This window comes from Magnolia sinica, chromosome 14, assembly GCF_029962835.1.
Source record: "Magnolia sinica isolate HGM2019 chromosome 14, MsV1, whole genome shotgun sequence".
Lineage (NCBI taxonomy): Eukaryota > Viridiplantae > Streptophyta > Magnoliopsida > Magnoliales > Magnoliaceae > Magnolia > Magnolia sinica.
The window spans coordinates 41,355,148-41,370,947 of record NC_080586.1 but is presented as its reverse complement, the minus strand read 5'-3'; the positions used below and the strand labels follow the sequence as shown (position 1 = coordinate 41,370,947).

At 40.8% G+C, this 15,800-nt stretch overlaps 1 non-coding gene across 1 annotated transcript; it reads right to left on the bottom strand.

Moving 5' to 3' along the window:
* Window positions 1-13,014: 13,014 nt before the first annotated feature.
* LOC131226362 (small nucleolar RNA R71) lies at window positions 13,015-13,121 on the bottom strand. Its single transcript, XR_009161752.1, has one exon. It is a non-coding gene; the product is annotated as a small nucleolar RNA R71 (small nucleolar RNA).
* Between the last annotated feature and the right edge of the window lie 2,679 nt (window positions 13,122-15,800).

The following is a 15,800-nucleotide window of genomic DNA, read 5'->3' as shown; positions in this document are numbered from 1 at the left end:
GCTAGTAATCATGGGCAGGATTCCTTTTTTCTTCCTCTGTTTTTTTTTTTTTTTTTTTTAAATGCAATAATATTATGAAGATCAATGAAACAAAAACAAGATGGATCAACTGACCATTTTTTCTAGTAGCATGAAAGAGAAGCTCCGCGATAAGGTACTGTGCAGGGTCACCTTCAGGGACGTTTTCAATAAACCATGCGACATGGTCCCATACTTCTTCATTGCTGAAGTACTGGTAAAGCCCATCAGAAGAAAGGACTAAAAAGCGGTCATTCGAGCATAGACGGTGATGGAGAACAGAAGGAATACAGCTGAGGTATGGAGCAGTCCCAATGTACTCAATCTGAAACATCTCCAGCAAAGCTTCATTGCATTTCGGCTGCATCCAAGAAATGAAACATAACCACAGATAAATCAGTTTCACATAAAAGATGGAAGATCTCCAAGAAATATAATCAAACCAGTTGCCTTCTGACTTATGCTGAAACAAAGAACCAGTTCAGAAATGAGAAGCTTTACTTGCAGCTGCTCTTCTATTTTAATTTTTTTGTTAATTTTTCTCAGTTGGTTGATTCAACTCCGACGGCCCAAAAACAAACAACTGGGAAGAGGAACGATCATCACCATCAGCCAATGCATGTCACATCATATATAAATTTTGGAATTTGGAAATGCTGCCCACCAACCTCTTGTATGCCACAACACGAGATAACACCTCCAGGGAAGCTGTGTATCTGAATTCTCTTGTTGCATCTTAGATTGAAAAGATGCACTTCCAACTCAAGTAGCAGGCTGCTATGTGCAATTTCTCCTCATGCAAATAAACTCACATTAGACTATTAGAGAGAGAGAGAGAGAGAATTCGAAAAGGGACAAACTTTTAGACTTTTAGTAGATGCATTTTAGACGGAGAGGGCATTTCCATCTTTTGTGCATCTTTCTTTCCTCTTACAAATGACCACAATATCAGAAGCCCTCAAGCGACGTTATGGATTTTATATCAGAATTCTATGATAGAGGTCACCTCTCTAAGGAACTTGGAGCCACCTTCATTGCCCTTGTCCCCAAAATTGAGCCTATAATTCTAATTGGGAGCCCTTCTAAAATCCTCACCAGAGTTCTTGCCCTAAGAATTAGAGGTGTCTTATAAACGGTGATATCAGAAAATCAAGGTTCTTTCATAGCAAGTAGATGGATCCTCAACACTGCCCTAATGGCCCATGAATGTATCAACTCCAGACATAGAGAAGGGAAGAATGGATTAGTCTACAAGCTAGATATTAAAAAGACTTACGATCATGTTGACTGGAACTTTTTAGACTATACGCTAGAAAGACTTGGTTTTGGTCTCAAGTGGAGAGGTTGGATTCAATCTTGTATTCAATCCCCATATTTCTCAATTCTGATTAATGGCTCACCTTTTGTTTTTTTCAAGGCCTCTCGCAGTATTGGACAAGGTGACCCAATACATTGTTACCGGATAGGCTTTTGATAGGATGCTTCATAAAGCAAAGGGAAATGATTTAATCCGAGGTTTTAACGTTGCAGAGGCAGGGGTGCAATGTGCAAGTTAGCCATCTTTAGCATGCGAACGACACAATCCTCTTTTGTGATGCAAACCTTACTTCGATTGATAATCTCCAAAAAATCATGTTATCCATCGAAGCGGTTTCGAATCTAAATGTTAATGCCTCCAAAAGCGAATTATTGGGGATTCATGTGCCTCATGATGTCCTAATCCAAATGGCAAATGTCTTCATGTGCAAAACAGGATCCTTCCCGTTATCATATCTTGGCTTGCCTCTTTGCATAGGTAAGCTAGTGAAGCATCTATGGGATAAGGTTATCGAGAGAATTGAAAAGTTGGAAGCATTGTTATCTTCCTTAGGAGGGTGGTTAACTCTTATCAAAACGGCTTTCTCCAACATGCCAATCTATTTTCTGTCTCTTTTCAAATGCCCAAAGTCAGTTTTGGATAAACTTGACAAATTGAGAAGAAACTTTTTATGGAGGCTGAGGATAAAACGAAGTTCGATCTACTTAAATGGGATGAAGTGTGTGAGCCATTTTCCAAGGTTGGCTCCAGATTGAAAAACCTGGGTCATATGAACATTGCCCTTCTTGGAAAATAGCACTGGAGATTTGGTTCTAAAGAGGGTAAACTTTGGAAGGAACTTCTCGCTTCCAAGTATGGTACTCAAATGGGGGTATGGAGCACAAAACCCTCCTCTCTACCACGCATCCCATGCATGGAAGGCTATTATGTCCATCTATTCCATGCAAGAGTCTCCTTTTCACTTGGAAGGGAAGATTACATTTGCTTCTAGATCGACACTTGGTGTGGGTATAAGCCTTTACAGGTCATTTTTTCAAGCTTGGCATACCTTGCTACTGACAAATTTATAACAATGGATTATTGCTAGTCGTCTATTGGCAGGGCCGGTGTTTGGTCTCCTCGTCGACGAAACTTATCGGACAACAATTTTGAGGAATTCCTTAACATGCTCGATTATTTGAAGCTTCACTCGCCTTCGTCTCAAGAAGAAGACTTGTTAGTTTGGAAAGGTCATAGTTCTGGTGTCTTCTCAATGCGTTTGTTCTACAGCTTCATTTCTAACCATCTCCGCCTCACTCCTTTCCTTTCCACCAGTCTCCTTTTTATATCAGAATTCTATGATAGGGTAGTCCTAAAAGTACACATTCCTGCTGGCAAATTGTATGCCATTGTATTTTCATGTTTCCAGGTCACTCCTTCCAAATAAGAGCAACTGACAAACGATGGTTTTAAGGTACTTGCAGTTGGATACAGTGGATAATGCCTCCACAGTTCTTCTGGGCATCCATAATATTCAAATACCTCTTTTCGTTCAATACCATTACCACTGCTATTTTTATTCTTCAAGTTCCATAAGAGAACCAAAGATATAGAGGTTGATCTTTGCTTCCAGTAAAAGAACTACAATGATCACTCATTTTTCAACTTTCCAAAGATCAGCAAGCATCAAATTTGTTTTCCAATGCCAGGAGTATAGATTGTGCAATGACCAGAGACCAACATCAGCAACTGACACGTATGCACACGCGTGCGCTCACGCAAAAAACAAAAACATTTCTTTCTTGTTGACAAACATGTATCATGACTTCACTTATATGATGAAGTTGCTAAGGGATGTTTTGTCATATCATACAATTCTACTGGCTAATCAGTAAGGGTATCGGTGCACGCTGATGTTCCATTAACAAGAAGGAACTACAATAGGAACTCGCTACAAGTTTCGAATCATTTCCTATGTTGTAATTTATACAGTCAACTGCCCTTTTGCTTGTTCTCCTCTTGAGTTTGGCTTTAAAAAATTGAGTTATAATTTTTTATTTTTTTTTAAAGGAAGATTCTCAAGCTATAAGTTGGACATAGACATTTGTCGTGGTGTTAGGGCACAATTGCATTTACATAGGGCCCTCAAAAGGGTCGTGCTCAGGTTGAACAATGGTGTACCTGGTCCTGCATCCAAACTCAACTAAGAGAAACAGATTCAGATCCTATCAGGTCCGGTCCAGCTACCATGCAATAGGTACCAGATCTGCATCCGTCTGAATTTGGGCATCAGCATCTGATCTTAAACATTGTGGATTTTGGGTCATAGTCTACCACTGGATTCTGATCTGAGCAGGTCTCATCGGGCAGTTAGGAACATGGCATGCGTACAGCAAGAAGGCCCTAAACTGCAGTTGCGGTACCCTCAACACCCTATTATCTATCCAATTCTAATAACCATTTTTAGAGAAGAAAAAATAAGTATTCTTACTTGATCCTTCAGGGTGGTGGTGGCAATGCTTGTACCTTAATTCTACCAGCCAGCAGAAACAGAGGAAAAAAATACCTTAATTCAACTGTGGAAATCAGCAATTTCCGAACACAAAATCCTCCAAACCCACGCTTTCTTAAACCATTACTAGACATTATCTTTCCAGAAACAGGAACTGCATTAAAATTTCCCAAACTCCCGCAAAATCCATTGAAATCTCGGCATTTTAATCCTCTCAAAACCGAGAAGAAAAAAAAAAGAAAAAAAAGCAAGTGCAGATCCGCATTTAAGTTCTCAAATCAAAAGAATCTCCTTTAAAAACGAGCAAACCAAAAGAAACGTTTCACAAAACCCGAACCGGAGAGCAGAAACCCCGATTCAGGAGCTGAAACCCACAAATTAGATCTCAAAAGTTAGAGAATCTCCATAGATAAGGGATTCTGGGCTAAAATTCGATCAGAAAAGACAATAATTTGAAAGAAACCTCTCAAAAACAAAATTCTTTGAAGTCCCAACATACCAAAACAGAGGGGGAGGCAAAACTCTTTTCTTTCAAAGCCCCAAAATGCCTTGTTGGGGGACGACAGCCATTCCAGTTGGAAGTCTAGCGAGGTTGTAAAAACAGGACATTTCTGGTTTTGCAGAATTTCCAATCAAGAGTATAAATTCCTAGAACTGACAAGAAATTAAATTAATAAATAAATTGACCAAAAGCAGTTTATGTGACTTGAAGCAACTTATCCCACTCTATTTGTTCTCAAAACCTAGTAAACTAAAACCATACAAAAGTCATTAGAAATCAAATTAAGATTATTACTAGGGTAAACAGAACTGTAATGAAAAATATGCAGAAAGAAAAGGCAACTTAATTTACACAGATCAAAAGCAGAAAGCAAACCTGCCAATTGGTGTCATCAAATAACAATTAATACCAGCAGTGACTAGGGAAACTTTCTAGAAAACTAACAAGTGGAATCTATTTTAGCATATTGATTCCAGTAGAAAATTGCCTTAAAAAAATAATTGCAAAAAGCAACTCAAAAGAGCACAGTTCAGAATCTTCAGATTTTCTTTTTATCAATAACCACAAAAATTATAGAAGCTTAGTTCAGACCATTTATTGTAGTATAATGCAAGGACTGCACAAAGAAAAGAAAACCAGTGCCTAACATACAAAGAACAGACCATAGCAAAGGGTAAATTGCTAATCAATTTCAGTGAGAAATTGCAAGAAAATTACACAAACGCATCGAAAATTGTGGAAACCAACCAGTGGACCTACTTTAAAATTCTGCAGAAAGGAAAGAAGATCACAAAACCGAACATGTGAATATCAAACAACAGCAAAATATGAAACTACTAATAGACTTGACTCTTGAGTGAGAGATATTTCATAAGCAAACCTTGTAAAATTGCAGTAAAACTCGATAAAAGCAGTTCAGATCACAAAATGATAGCCTAAGAGTAAAAGATGAGCACAAAGCAAATCTACCAAGGGATTATAGAGACATGTTTCCAAAAAAATACAGAAAAACTCTGATACTCTGGCAGAGTGTGATGGATGATCCACATGCACTTAGAAATTGCACATGTTGCTTATGAGTAGTCAAATTAGGCTGTCCAAATTATGTTACCCAGTGTAGATGTTTCATGAACCAAAAATTGAGCTTATATGATTATCTGACCATCAGATTGGTGGACATCCATTGGACAGTTAACAATGAAAAATATCTAACTGTCCCATTTACGCAAACAAATGTTCGCAAGCTAGAGGTTAGGATTGTTCGACCAATTTGATATTGGGATTTTGGATTTGCCCAGTGGTCCACACAATCTTTTCTGTTTATTTGAGTTAATATATAACACGTGTGCAGTTTCTGAGTGCCTGTGTATCAAGCTTCATACACAGCCTGAGTATTATATAGCCAAAACATTTCTCCTCTTCAATGAAAGAATTTACGAACTTAACAGGTTAATGGAAGTGTTGCAGCCGCTTTTCAAGCAATGGCCCACTAGATGAGCGGTTTGCATGTGGTTGAAATAATGCAGTGCTCAATGGAAAGCAAAACTTATCTAGGAGTACTATCATCCCACACCATTACTAACATGAAGAAAAGGAGATTTCATTTTCATTACATAACGGGAAACTAAACTTAGGCAATACATATCGTGAACTCCCCATAGGGAGAAGATGACACCATGCTAGGGATGGGGCCACAAAAAGGGGCGGCATGAGGGCCTACTGCTCCTCAGAGTCAGGCGAAAGAGGGGGTGCTCCCTCTTTCTGTACACAGCACAGGACCGCTTTTAGCACGCGGTAAAGCTTCTTGCCCAGCTTCTCTTGTCTCTCAATCCTTGCATCAAGCGATTGGCAGAGCTCTTGTATTTCTTGTAAGGCAAGAGGTGTCTCGTTTGCCCTTTCCTTTTCGGATTCCTCTTCCCCATCACTTTCTTCTTCTTCTTCATCGCTCTCCTCTTCTTCTTCCTCTTCGATCTCATCCACATTTTTTCCAAGCCTCAACATCTTGAGTTTCGGGCTAATGTTCATATAGTTGATCGTAGTTTCATCGATGAATTTCACGGGCTCGGGGTCCCCATTGGATCCCTTGATCCCGTACTTGCGGGCGAGCTTACTATTGAGGGTCGAATATTACATATCAGACCCCAGTTATTGCCAGGATTTACAAACATAGTATTGTTTAACGGCCTGATTTAATCATGTTTGTGATGCAGGGTGTATTCACAAGCTTGGACTGGAAAAGGGTACTAAATGCATGGATTTAACGGTCTGAAGGCACCAAGGCAAGCGACGGACCCTAGGAGACCAAGATCAACAGATTTACACACCAAGGATCCAAGAAAATTGAGAAATTGAAGCTCAAGTGGCCTGAAAAGTGTCCAGAATGCAAGATCATAGGGTTCCCACCATCTGATCAGTTTGAAACTTCATACGTGGCCTGAGGACCATAAAGTAACTGTACACGTCAAATTTCAGCCATTGGATCCCTCTGGAAGTGGCCCAACAGACAGATCAGCCCCTCTAATCATTATGTGGGGCCCGCCTGATATCTGGATAGGCTTCAAAATTGGTCTAGACAGTCTAAATGATATAACAGAATGGATGGACGGAACGGATTTTTCACGAACATCATGATGAACCCATATGTACACTGCATGTACATGGGGTACATGTGCACGAGAAGTGCACCGGACGGAGAGTCCAGTCAAACCATGGACTGACCCGAAGTCCGTTTTCTTCAACGTAACGCTGCCTGACTCTCGGTTTGCTTAGTGGGCCCCACTCATCATGTGATTCGATGATCCAAACCGTCCACTTGTCGTAGGAGATGGCCAAGAACAACGCCTAGGTGTCCTTTTTCCACCATGCAAGCAGCTTCACGATCCCAACCGTTCAAACGCAAGATGAACGGTGTAACGCCAAGTCTTGTGGGCCGCAATGAAATCAAACCGGTCTCGTCCGTCCCCAACGGTTTTTCGACGTGATTCGAATGGACGGAGTGGATTTTCGACTCGGCCTCAATAAATGGGCCATCGCATGAACAGAGTCGACTTGCGGCGACTCTGTTCGCAACAGGAAGTTGCGGTCGATCCAGGTGGGCCATCATCGCTGATCAAAACAGTGATCCGGACCGTCTATTGTGTAGAGGGGCCAAAACCGTCCGTAGGGACGTTATTTATTTGGAAAGAATGTGAGGGAAGTGGAAGTCTTTTTCCTCCATTTTCTTGGCTGCAGAAACGCCTACGCACCGGTCGTGTTGTGTAAGGAGTTTTTCGGCTCGTGAAACTTCCGCAGAGAGTGCGGAAATCTTTCCCCGACGACAGCTCTATAAAGAGGAAACAGAGAAGAGAGGTAGGGAGAGGTTGGCTGCCGGCAGCGTGTGAAGGAAAAAATGGAAGACAGGGAGCGGGTGGAGGCTGAAAACGTGAAGACAGTTGGGTGGCACGAAGGCTGGACGTGGCTGGAAGCTTTGGCTGGAACAGGGATGGAAGCTTTGGCTGGAACAGGGGGCTGAAAACGAGAGAGAAAGAGAAAAGATAATAAGTTTTTTTCTTACTTTCTTTTATTTTTCGTTTTCTTTTTCTTTTGATTTGCTTTGAGTTCAAGCCATTCATGTCTGGCTGAACCTCTTAGCTAGGGCTAAGAGGTGAAGCCTGTAGCGTGATGGGAGACTGTTATTATGCCTTTTAGTTAGACTGAATTGAATTTTGATTTAATTTTATTATGAGAATATTTGTAGTCTTTAATGGCCTGTTGTGACTGACATTACAATGGGTTTGCAATGGCTTTGAGTATTTCCTTTTCCGTATTTTGATTGTGACGTCAGGAAGCCCTGTTGTTCGCCATCGTCTCCTGGGCATGGCTGGATGGCGGTATCCTTCCTAACCTTCACAATCATCTGATTGGTTGGTAATTGGTTTAATTCTGTTGTTTGCTCTGTCTCCTGGGCATGGTTTGATGATAGAATCCATTCTGATTCATATTCCTTTCATCACATGAAGATTAAATCAAGTAGGTTCAGTTTGATTTCCATGAATCTTAATGCAGGCATAAGATCTCCCTGATCCCTACAAGTGGATCCTCTGAATCCCTAGTTTCCTTCCTCTGAATTCCTTAAAGTTTTAGATAATTATTCCACAATTATTCCTTAAACTCTATTTGGTTTAGATCACATCTTAGGCTAGTTCTAGTTCTACTTGGTTTCAGATAACGTACAGGTATCAGTCCCTGTGGATTCGACCTCGGTCTTACCGAGTTTATTACTACATCACAACCCTATACTTGGGGAGTGAACAAGCTTTTGGCACCGTTGTCGGGGTGTAACGACCTTGGAATTTTTGTGCTAATCTTTCCTTAAGTAGTTGTTTTGGGGTAATTAGCGCTTTACTCGATTGCTTGTGAAATTCGCATCAATCACTTTAAATTGTATCTGCATGGCTCTAAACGTGTAGATTAGTGAGCGCTACGTTACTCTAAAACCTGGGATCCATCGCTAAATCCAGTTGTTCTGGAAAATTTTTGAAAGATCTGGATCGGACCTGGACCACGCGTCGAAAGTCCGATAGCGATGATCTTAGGCTGTTGCGGTCACCGAGTTGGGCTTGACTATCACCTCGAAAACCAAGTCCATGTGATGTTCTGGGTCGATTTGTTTGAGCTCGGAGTGAAGAGTGTGAGAATAGTTGGAATTTAATAAGCTTTTATGAAATCTGAGTCGTGTCACTTGCGCGACGATTTTAAGCATTCTGACCGTTGGATTCTGACCCAATTTCACCCTCTGATCAGGATGGTTGGCCCAGGCATATCCTAGTGCTTGTGGACCTGATCGAGTTTCCGTGACCGTTGAATTAAGTGTGGTCCGCCACGGCTGATCTGAAGAGCCGGTCGGTATGAAAACTCAGCCTGACCTAGATCTATGGTCAGTGAGCTTAAGTCCGACCTTTCATGGTTATAGGCCCACCAGAAGTGCTTCGTTGGATCGAGTGAGGCTTACTTTGGTTATAACCTAAGTATACTTTGTCCCTATGGTTATTTTCATCAAGAATGGGCCTATTTATAGTCCTTAAACCCTAGCCCTCTTTTCCATACGATTTTCTCTAATCCTGGCTTGGAAAGAGAGTGGAAAAGAGAGAGAAAGTGAGAGAGATAAGTTGGTGAATCATCTTGATTTCTTCCTTGTTCTTCTTTATCTTTAAACCTTCACTTTGAATCGTTCTTCTAACGGTTCTGAGTTCTTTTTAGGGTAAGTTAACCTAACCCTAACCTGTGTTAGAGCTTAGATTAGTTTTGGTGTTGTTGTATCTCATTTCTATCCTTGTTTTAGGGTATTCTAGCGTCGTTGACGAAGACAACTCGTCTAAATCAGTTCGGTGGTTCTTTCTTCGCTTAAGGTGTGGACTTTAAGTATATAGGTTATGGTTTTCAAGGCTTTCAATGCCAGTGAATGATTTATTCTTGTTATGGATGAGATTCTGCATGCCAAATGTTGTGTTTACATTGCTTTCCTGATATGCATGTGCTATATTGAGATTTGTGTATTCTAAGCGTATTTATAAAGTACCGTATACGTATAAATTATGCACTTGTGTTTGCCATGATTATTTGTCATGTATGTATGCTAGATGCATGTATGACAACTCCTTGGTGAAAGGAATTGTCTAAGTGCATGTATTTCAACATACGTCATGTATGTTGTTCCATGTATGCTAAGTGTTTGTAGAAATGCATGAATGATCTAAAGTGTAACTTATTACACTTATTGTGGGCGTTGAGAAGTGATTCTCAATACTCCTATTGATGCGCATGATTTCCTTTATGCAGTTACATTCCAAGTTATTTCAATTCAAGCATTACCTATGCTTACATTTATGTTAAGTTGATATTCTTCAGATGCGTATGTACTATGATTTGAGTTGTCGTTCCATTACTGTTTTACATTTCATATGAGTATCTGTAGTAGCGTAAGGTGTTTGGGACTATGCCTTAGTCCAAGAAATCGGTAATTGACCCTATATTCGTGGATGAGATTGCTTTCGCCACGTAGGACGTATTAGACGAACTCGAGTCGTATTAGAGTTGTCGGCAGTGGTTTGGCCACGCGGAGTGTTTGCGCACTCTATATCGTTCAATTCAACGTGCACTCGTGCTAGTCGAGTTCGTCAAGTAACCCGATTGTCCAATGTATGTTTACCATGTATGGACGCTATTGCATGAATCTAGGGTACCGAACTTACTAGTGAAATCCTATTAACTATGGTACTTGATCCGCTAAGACTCATGAGCCAGACATGGTGGTATGGGACACCGTGGTCGAGCTGTCGGCCTATGCTGGGGTGACGAGCCTCCCCGTAGTGACCAATGAGCAATTAAACTCGTAAGCCGATTATGGTGGTATGGGACACTATATTCGTGCTGTCGGCCTACATTGATTGGTGACGAGCCCTTTGTAGTGACCTCGAGCATACCTGGATACCGCAAGGAGGTGACGAGCCGAACTGTGGTAGTAAGGGCATGAAAGGCATGCATTGATTGGCGACGAGCCCTTTGCTACGACCTCAAACATATGATCGTATGAGATGCCTAGGATTGATGACCCTAGTATGGATCACTGTTTGGATGGTGACATGAGGAAGGTATCTTAGCTTCCCAATCCTACTGTGTGAAACGGACTAATAACAACTTGGTAATCATATACATGCACCGCATTTGCATGTGCTTTGTAGATGTGGCTCACTTTGAGGCGATGTCATGCGTAACGTAAGATAAAGACGCTGAGGGTGTATGCGTGAGGGCACGCATCATACTGCATTCATCCTTGCATTAACAAGAGTACTTAGGATTTATTTAATTATCCTGCTTTATCATTACTGTTTGATTGAACTGATAACATGTTAACCAGTGCCTTATTGTTCCACTGAGTTGATCACTCACTCCCACGTTTCTAGGGCGGTGTTAAACACCCACCAGACTCTGTCTTAGGCTCTGATGTAGCAGATGTGGATGCGACGTCTGAGACAGAGCGGGAGCTGGATGACGACGAGGCTGCCTTCTCTTATATGTAGTTTTCAGACGAGTTCTAGCGAGCCTCGGTCTGATGCGCGGGATCTCTGGGATTATTTTGGGAACTGAAATGATGTAATTGATACTTATAATTTTGTTAAATAACACTTTCATACGACCTGGCTTGTATATGTACTTCAGGGATTTACACTTGTACACATATTTTCCTATAAGTCTTCCGCTTGCTTTATTCACTTATCCCTGAATCATATCTGTGTTTTGGCTTAATCTATTCCATGTTTTATGCACTAATACAGTCAACTTACATTCATAGTTTATTACTACAGCACAACCCTATACTTGGGGAGTGAACAAGTTTTTGGCGCCGTTGCCGGGGACTGACAGTTGCGATTTTCTGAAATTAATTAGGTTTAGAATTAATTTAAGATTAGAATTTAACTAACTTTAGTTGTAGATTTTTTTTCTAGAACTAACTTGTTTTCCTGTTTTGTAGGATCCTGACATAAGTTTCTAAATTGGTAATTCCTTCCTAATCTCTCTACTTTTTCTACCTTTTAGAATTAGGGTTTAAATTTTAAAAATTTTAATTCTAGTATTTTTTCTATTTTTAGGAAGCAGTTTATTTTTAGAAACTAGGTTAGTTATTTCCCTTTCTAGAAAAATCCTCTAATTTTAAAAACTTTCCTCTTTTGTTTTTCACTTTCTAATTTTAACTCTTTTAGAATCTAATTTTGTTTTCCTAATTTATTTTTAGAATTTTTGTTTAGAAACTAACCTTCCTATTTTGTAGGCCTTTAAGATAGAAAATTCTAATACGGTAAGCTCCTTCCCTACTTTCTATTTTTCAGTTCCCTTTTAGTAATTTACTTTCTAGTTTAGGACTTTCCTAATTTATTTTAGAAGTTTCCACTTTCTTTTAGAAATCAGTTTACTGTTATCTTTCTTTTAAAGGATTATTTTTCTCCTTTTTAGAATCTAACTTATTTTTGTTTTATTTTGCAGGTCCTTAACTTAGGGGCTTCAATTTGGTAATTTCTTTCCAACTCTCTCTCTCTCCTTCTTTCTAGATTTTCTTTTCGTTCGAATTTGATTGAGGGCTGCGAGTGTTTCATGCCCAAGTGGGCCCGTGACAACACTCAACATCTCTTGACTGAAGGAGGATTGGTTGAGGGGTTGACTATCCATCGCAGGACTAGACACCGCTCAAAATCCCCTGAGTTAAGTGAAGTTATGGCTGAAGACCAACCTCCTCTACTTCCACCCAGGGTGGAGAATACCCAAGATGAGAATGAGGTGCAACAGGCACCCCCGCCTCGTACTTTACGAGATTATCTACAACCGGCGGGAGTGAGTACGCCCTCATGCATAATTTTTCCTGAAAACACAGGACAAATGGACATCGAGCCAGGAGTTATCCAACTCCTTCCCAAATTCCATGGACTTGAATCAGAGAGTCCATATTTGTATTTGAAAGAGTTCGATGAGATTATAGCTACATTATGTTTTCCTAATGTATCTGAGGATACAATTAGGCTAAAACTCTTTCCTTTTTCCTTAAAAGAGAAAGCTAAGACGTGGTTACATTCACTGCGTCCTAGATCTATTGACACATGGAACGACATGCAGAGGGAATTCATAAAAAAATTCTTCCCACATCATAAAACGATTACCCTCAGAAAAGCAATCATGAACTTTGCCTAAAAGGAAGATGAAACATTCTTCCAATGTTGGGAAAGGTTCAAAGATTTGGTCAGTTCATGCCCACAACACGGATTTGAAATGTGGCGCATTACAAATTTTTTCTACGATGGACTGACATCTTCCATGTGCCAAATGGTCGAGACAATGTGAATGGAGAGTTCATTAATAAAGATGTCGATGAGGTATGAGACTACCTCGACAGTTTGGCTGAAAAAACACAATCTTGGGACTATTACCCAAAGTCGAACACCACGTCTAGGCCGACTCAATTAAAGGAGAAAGGTGGATTATATCTCTTGAAAGAAGAGGATGATCTCAAGTGTAAAGTGACTATGCTCATAAGGAAAGTTGAGGCCATGGAAGGAAAGAAGGATAAGGTCAATGAAATTCTTTGCGGCATTTGTGATTGCAACATTCACACAACTGAAAACTGTCCTACAATACCTGCCTTTCGAGGAGTGTTGAATGAACAAGCCAATGCCGTAAATAACTATCAAAGACCTTTTACTGGACCTAACTCCAATACATACAACCCTGGCTGGAAAAATCATCCAAACTTTAGTTGGAGGAATGGACAGACGGCTACTCCTCCAGGTTTCTTCAATCAAAATCCAAATCAAGTAAAACCTCAAGAGGAACCGGTTCAAAATTCCATACAAGAACTGGCTCAGGCAATGCGGGGAATTACAAATTTTATGCAAAAGATAGACTCTCGTATGACGGTTATAGAAAAGGGGATGCTTCCTGCACAACCTCTCCCCAATCCTAAACCGCAGTACGAGATTAATGATCCCAGCTCTTCAAATCAGATGGGGCACGCTAAATCCATCACCACTCTTAGGAGTGGAAAGATCATTGATAAAACTCTTCCGGTTAGGCCCGAAAAGCCTCAAGAACCAGAAGAGGACAACAATGATGGAGCTAGTGATGCCCCACAAAAATTAGAACCGGAACTTCTAGAGAAGCCAGTTGCTCCATTCCCCCAACGGTTGGTTTCACCAAAACCTCTCTCTAACTCTCAGGATATCCTAGAGGTGTTGAAACAAGTGAAAGTTAACATTTCTCTACTTGATGTCGTAAAACAGATTCCTTCATATGCCAAATTTCTAAAAGACTTATGCACGACCAAAAGACGGAAAATTATTCAAAAGAAAATCTTCTTGACTGAGAAAGTGAGTGCCATCCTGAAGCAAGACGTGCCGCAGAAATTCAAGGATCCCGGTAGCCCAACCATATCATGTGTAATCGGGAACCATCGAATTGATCACGCACTTCTTGACTTAGGAGCGAGCGTAAATCTGATTCCCTACTCGGTATACAAACAGTTAGGTTTGGGCGAATTAAAACCCACCCTAACCACACTACAACTTGCTGATCGCTCTGTTCGTGTACCAAGAGGGATAATTGAGGATGTGTTGGTCCAAGTTGATAGATTTTACTACCCTGTAGATTTTATCATCCTGGACACCGAACCCATCAATAACATGAACACTCAGATTCCTGTCATTCTTGGTCGCCCATTCCTTACCACGTCAAATGCAATTATCAATTGCAGGAATGGTGTCATGACTATGTCTTTTGGAAATTTGACATTGGAGTCAAACATTTTTTTCAATAACGGCAGCAACGCAAAGGATGATGACGATTTCCACGACATTAACATGATTGACTCTTTCGTGGAAGATACGACACCTCTAACCTTATCCTCCGACCATCTAGAGACATGCCTGGCCCACTCCCATGATTTTGATGATGACATGCTCAGGGAGACGTGCACCTTGCTTGATACTACACCGATACTTGAAGTTAACCGGTGGAGGCCACAATTTGAAGAATTACCACAAACTGATGTAGTGCCTCTACCGTCTAACCTCAAGCCGCCGAAGCTTGACCTAAAACCTTTGCCCTCTGATTTGAAATATGCCTATTTAGGTCAAGATGAGACATACCCGGTGGTGATCTCTGCCCACCTGGAGAAAGAACAGGAGAGTATGCTCATATCTACTCTCATTGAGCATAAAGGAGCCCTGGGATGGACGATAGCGGACCTCAAGGGAATCGATCCCTCGATTTGTACTCACCGCATATATCTTGAGGATAATGCAAAAACCGCTCGGCAACCACAACGTAGACTAAATCCAAACATGAAGGAAGTGGTTAAGGCCGAGGTTCTTAAACTATTAGACGTGGGTATCATATACCCTATATCTGATAGTCAATGGGTGAGCCCAACTCAAGTGGTCTCTAAGAAGTCCGGAATCACCATCGTAGCCAATGTTAATAATGAACTCGTGCCAACTAGAGTCACTACTGGTTGGAGAATGTGCATTGACTACAGGAAGTTGAATATCGTTACGAGAAAAAACCACTTTCCCTTACCATTCATTGATTAGATCCTGGAAAGGTTAGCTGGTCATTCCTATTACAGTTTCCTTGACGGGTATTCGGGCTACAACCAGGTAGAGATAGCCCCTGAAGACCAGGAAAAGACCACATTTACATATCCCTACGGCACCTTTGCCTACCGAAGGATGCCATTCGGACTATGTAATGCCCCTGCCACCTTTCAGCGATGTATGCTTAGTATCTTTTCTGATATGGTGGGGCAATACCTAGAGATCTTCATGGACGACTTCTCTGTTTACGGTCCATCTTTCAGCAAGTGCTTAGAAAGTCTTAAATGTGTGCTGAAAAGATGTGAAGAAAAGAACTTGGTACTTAATTGGGAGAAGTGTCATTTCATGGTTCAGAAG